The sequence below is a fragment of the Staurois parvus genome, unplaced genomic scaffold (genome assembly GCF_062004578.1).
Source record: "Staurois parvus isolate SC_StPar_1 unplaced genomic scaffold, SC_StPar_1.0 ptg000836l, whole genome shotgun sequence".
NCBI classification, from domain to species: Eukaryota; Metazoa; Chordata; class Amphibia; order Anura; family Ranidae; genus Staurois; species Staurois parvus.
In genome coordinates, this window is record NW_028318632.1 from 573,586 (window position 1) to 579,585 (window position 6,000).

Here is a 6,000-nt window from a genome sequence, read left to right on the forward strand (position 1 = left end):
CTTGCAGAGTTCGTCAGGGCTGCTGACCTGGCCCCCAGCCTAACTGACTCTGCGGACGCATCCCCGATAAACACCACACCCTGTAACAGAGTCTTGAAAGAAGCCAAGATTTTTTCTTTAGGGGAGTCTGCTACAATATGGGCCTGTAACTGTGTCAACCAATATTCAAGATTTCTGGCCACTACAGTTGTGGCCATGGCAGGCTTCAAGTTGGCCAGGGTTGAATCCCAAACCTTCTTGAGGAGAGATTCCGCTCTCCTGTCCAGTAAATCCGGCAAGACCCCCATATCCTCAAATGCCAGGTCCGTCCTCCTCGCTGTTTGAGAAAAAGCTGCCTCGAGTTTGGGGTTTTTAGTTCACACAGCCTCCGAATCCTCACTAAATGGGAACCTCCTTTTCAAAGCCCTGGAAAAGAAGGGTTTCCTTTCCGGATCCTGCCACTCTTTTTTGATGGTATCCACCAAAATATTATGTACAGGGAAAACACGGTGCCTTTGTTCCTCCAACCCCTGATACATTTGATCGTGCAGGGACAAAGTCTTAACTTCCTCCTTGATGTCCAGGGTCTCGTAAATAGCCCCTAAGAGGTCATCAACCTCCTCTAGGGACAGTTTATACCGCAAGGGACCCCTGCCCTCACCCGATGGGCCCTCCCCAGCAGATTCCTCCTCCGACTGGGAATCTTCCAAAGGCCCCTCCTCCTCACATGCTAAAAAGAGTTCTCTGCTCCGACCTACCGCCACGGGGGGGGGGGGGGGGCACGGTGTGGCTTGGGGAACGGCTAACCTTTCCATAAGGCCTTTAAAAGAGTCAAAGGTGCTGGCCAGTTCCTTCACTGACCTGACTAAGTCACCCTGCTCTGGCCTCTCTTCCTTTACCAACCCTTCTATACACGGGCCGCAAAGAACCTTCCTCCAGGAGTCTTTTAACACTGCTTTGCAGGATGGGCATCTGCGCTTAGGCTCCTGGTGTTTCAGTTTTGCCCGGGCCTTGCCCTGAAAAACACAAGAAGGCAGTAAGGAAGCCTAACACCCACTCCATAGCCTATTCCCCCGCCCCCCCCCTCCTTCCCAGCGGGGCTTAAGGGCCTGACCCCTCCACAGACCCCCCTACCCCGCCCATGAAGACCCTCACCACCAGAGGGTCCGGGAATGCCTCAGGAGCTAGGGGCCACCAGGTAAGGGAGGACTCCTCAGAGTCACCTTTTTCTGTGAATGGCTGGTGCTGGCATCCCCTGGTCCCGGTGCCTCCAACATCCTTCTCAGGAGGGTGGTCGCCTCGTGCTGGCCTGTCCCCCAGGCTGCACCGCACCGCCTTTTAAATCTCGCGCGCCGTGGTGCCAGGGCCGCGACCGGAAGCGGAAGCCGCGGCCCTGGGAGAAGCCCCGCCCCTTCCGCCAGAAACCGCCGTCCCCCGACGTCCGGCCCGGCAAGCTTCACTGCCCGCCAGCATGGGAAGGAGCGGGACTCCTCCCCGGTCCTCACCACGGCCGCCCCGACGCCCCAACTCACCGCAGGGGGTCGGGGGGGAGAAAGCAGGTAGGTGCCGTCCCCTGTCCCCCAGGGCACATGCCCACTGCACGGCAGCCAGCCTAGGGAGGATCGCAGCCGGACACTCCAGCCTTCACTCCCGGCTGCCCGGAGCCTCACAGCCGGCTCTCCGACCCTCGGCTCCCCTGCCTGTCTTCTTGACAGCACCTAAGCTTCCTCGTGTGTCTCCCCACCGGAGGAAACACCTGAACTGAGGTCGGAGGAAAGTGGAGTATTTTTTATGTTGGGTGGAGGTGTTTCCTCAGGTGGGGAGGAGCCGAGGTCTCTCAAGGTGCTGTCCTGAAAGACGAAAGGGGAAAAAGATATAAATTTCATTTGGGTGCAGCATTGCATGACCGCACAATTGTCAGTTAAAATAATGCAGCACGGTATCACAAACTGCTTCCTGACCACCCTATAGCAGAAATAATATATATACGTGATTCACACTGCCATGGTTTGCACACCCCTCCCAGATATCGTCAGATTGCCCGTCAGTACACCAGTAATCACATTTAACCCCTTGATTGCCAGGAACATGCTCATACACAATAAACCTTCATTGCTAGTATAGTGTCTGAACGGATTAATATCTTTGATCAGATCAGCACTATACCAGCATTCACATTAGTATAGTGTCCCCAAAAACGCAGCGTTAGCGGGATCAGCCCCAACACCTGCGTTTAGCCCCTACGCTTAGCCCCCCCCTTCTCCCCCAGCAAGTGCAGTGTCAGTAGGTCACTGTCACTTGATACATTGCACACAAAATCCCAGTGTTCACAGAATCAGGCCTGATCTCTGTTAGCACTTGCCAGTACTAGTGCCACGCTACCTTTTGGTGATCTGGCCTAGTACATCCTGGTCTTTCACATACCAGCACTGCAGTATCACTTGGTGATGTGGCGAGTACCATAAGTGCAGTACAAGCTGGTGCGGTGGCGGGCACAAGTATTGTCCCGCAACCACCAAGAGTTTGCACACAGGCCCGTAGAGCCCCTAGTATCCTTCCGGATGTGCTTGCAAATCCAGCCCACAAATTCTGCAGCACTTGTAATTCCCCCATCCACTGCCCAACCCGGAATTCAGGCGGAAACAGCAAATTCCTCCCCTTGATTTTTTGGAGCTGTTTTTCACAGAATATCTGTATGCATTGATTGTGGATCAAAGCAGTTTATATGCACAATAATTTATCGCCGCCAACCCAAATTCAAACCTGGCCAGACCATTCGCATAGAACCCCATTACGATTTCTGAATTTTAATTTTTTTGGGGGACTAACCCTCAACATGGGCATTACTAAAAAAATGCATTTCAGCAACAATACACAGTCATCCTCGGGAGTGACCCTTAATTTGACCGCCTCCACAAAATTCAGCCCCTCATAATTCACCTTAACCAGGAATTTGCAATGTCTATATTCCCCAGCAAAACATCTGCGTTGAAGAGTCCCTCATTAATTTTTCTGGCCGCTTTGCATTCAAACAATTTCTCCCCAGCAAGCGTGCCAGATATGGGGTCAAGATGTAGAAGACCTGTGAGAGGGCAACAGGCCATACATAGAAGTTTTGGATTTACGAGGGAAAAGTCACATGGAGCCCCCTGGATGCCCAGACTACATGGGGAGCAGTGGCAAGATAGTTTGGGACTTGGTGTCATCCCTTTTCCATATGGGGTACCACTTATACATGGACAATGTTTATTCAAGCGTGTCACTATTTAGACATTTGTACAATCTTGGAACTGGCGCACGTGGCACCGTGCGACCTAATGTGTGCCCATCGGAAGTGGGTGGATGCAGGGCGGTATATTCTAATGGTGGGCATACCACACACTTTTTCTAGCAGAGATTTCTTCTCCTTTTTCCCCCATTCAGCCCACAGGCTTGCATACAAAAAAAAAAAAGAACATAGCATATATACCCAACAAGGACCGGCGACGTACTGGTACATCACTGGAATTTGAATGGTTATACCAGGATGATGCTACAGCTGCAGGCATCATCCTGGTATCATTTTTTTCAGGCCGGGGATCAGCTTTCAAGTAAAAGCAATCCTAGTGGCTAATTAGCTGCAGGATTGCTTTTACAAGCAGCGGGAGATGATGCCCCTTCCTCCCCCGCTGCCTTCTCGGGCAATTCTGTGCCATCGGGGAAACCTGAGAATGCAGCCAGTGTTTCTGCAAGCTGATCATAGAGCTGATTGGAGACCAGAATAGTGAAAAAACTTTCGCCCCCCGCATACCTGTGTGCGCGAGTGTTGACCTGTGCCGGTATGTAAACAGCGGTTGAACCATGCATATGAGGTATCGCCGTGAACGTCAGATCAAGGGCAGTAATTCTAACACTAGACCTCTGTAAATCTAAAATGGTAGCTTGTAAAGGTTTTTAAACGTTGCCTACGGATATTAAAAACATATGCAGTTTGTCGCCATTGCACGGGGCATGCACAGTTTTAAAGCATGTCATGTTCGGTATCTATCTATAAAAAAAATGTTTTTGTCATTTCCCAGAAACTTGTGGGAAAAAAATAAATCTTCCATGAAATCAATATGCCTCTCAGCAGATAGCTTAGGGTGTCTACTTTCTGAAAAGTGGTAATTTGTGGGAGTTTGTAATATCCTGATATTTTAGCACCTCAAGAAATGTGATGAGCAGTCAGAAAGTAAAAGCTATGTAAATTCCATTATCTATACCATAGTTTGTAGACGCTATAACTTTCACACAAAGCAATCAATATACACTTATTGGGATTTTTTTAAACCAAAAACATGTAGCAGAATACATTTTGGCCTAAATTTTAGGTTCTTTTGGATATTTTTTATGACCAAAATGAGAAAATATCATTTTGAGTTTTTTTTATAAAACTTTCTCAAAACTTTTTTTTGTTTATAGCGCCAAAAATAAAAAGCGCACAGGTGATAAAATACCACAAAAAGAAAGCTCTATTTGTGTGAAAAAAAGGACATACATTTAATTTATGTACCGTATTGCATGCCCGCGCAATTGTTAAACTAGTGCGGCGCTGTATAGCGAAAAAATGGCATAAATTGCAGTATCTATACCATAGTTAGTAGACGCTATAACTTTCACACAAAGCAATCAATATATACTTATTTGGATTTTTTTTTACTAAAAACATGTAGCAGAATACAACAAAAATATTGTTTTTCTTCAAAATTTTTTTTGTTTATAGTGCGAAAAATAAAAAGCGCACAGGTGATCAAATACCACTGAAAGAAAGCTCTATTTGAATGAAAAAAAAGGACATAAACTTAGTTTGGGTACAGCATTGCATGACCGCGCAATTATCAGTTGAATTAGTGCAGCGCCGAGTAGCAAAAAGAGGCCTGGTCAGGAAGGGGGGTAAATCCTCAGGAGGGCAAGTGGTTATTATACCTAGGCTTCACCTTCTAAGATCAGGAACACTGCAGTGATGGGATGTGTCCTTGAAGGCCACAACATCTTAATGTCGTATTGCAAAAAAATGGCCTGGTCAGGAAGGGAGGTGGGGTAAATCCTCTGAAGTGGTTAAAGGAACAAAACCAGAGAATTCCATGTAGCAGGTATAACAAAAAACATAGTACTCTCTATTGTCTCCAATGCTGTCAGCCTTTTAAAAACAAAAATCAAAATAGCAAAGTACAGTTTTTCCTTTTAATACAATTGAATATTCTGGGGCACCTGGAAAACTATTAAGGGAAGAAGACAGGGCAGGCATGTGCTGAATAAGAGAAATGTGTGATTTTGGGGTGCATTGCCAAGACTTCCATAATACACAGATCAGAACTTGAACAACAGCATTCCAAACAGGCCTGAAGTTGTTGTGAAGTGAGAGAATAGAAGAGGAAAAAGGCGGAAGGAATAATCCAGGCAATATATATTACACAGAAACACCCCGACACCACACGTCCTCTCTGCTACATGTACACACTCAGCCATCTGCATCCCACCCCTTCACTAAGGGACCTTCTGCTGTATTTGCTCAACAAACAGGCAATCAGATATTCTAACTCTGTGATTGGCTGTGTACTCATCCCTCCGCAGGTCTTTCTTTCTAAAGTCATATCAGTATTCCCACACAAGAGCCGACAGCAGAAACCAGCTTCATCCATAGTTCTCCTAGCAGATGCATGAAACTAAGCCTAAGTATCTGACATGGTATCGCCTACATTCCAATACAGTACTTTATTTGAGGAGCCCGTTCCTCCAAGCGAACTATAGGACTCTTTCCGGGTCAAATCTGCACAGGAAGAGATCGGGGCGCATGCACTTTAGAGCGTCACTCCACGATTGGCATGTACAACGCATCGATGGCACCTTATGCAATATTTTGTGCAGAGCGCCCTCTTGCGACTCCTCTGTTCGGATCTGGTCTAATTACAGGACTAGAGGCCCCTTCTATGCAGAAATATCATTAGAACGTTCGTTTCGTTTATTTTATGCGACAATCTTTGAAAGTCTGTAGGGCTCCTT

General features: G+C 47.3%; 1 protein-coding gene across 2 annotated transcripts in view; it reads right to left on the reverse strand.

Moving 5' to 3' along the window:
* The window catches only part of OSGEPL1 (O-sialoglycoprotein endopeptidase like 1), a 102,095-nt gene extending 96,290 nt beyond the window's left edge, over positions 1-5,805 (reverse strand). Inside the window, exon 1 of one of the 2 annotated variants that reach the window (XM_089655358.1) lies at positions 5,712-5,805. The gene's annotated coding sequence lies outside the window, so the exon portion shown is untranslated. Of the gene's footprint in view, positions 1-5,696 lie in introns of both variants that reach the window. The other variant, XM_089655359.1, reaches the window with a different exon arrangement.
* Between the last annotated feature and the right edge of the window lie 195 nt (positions 5,806-6,000).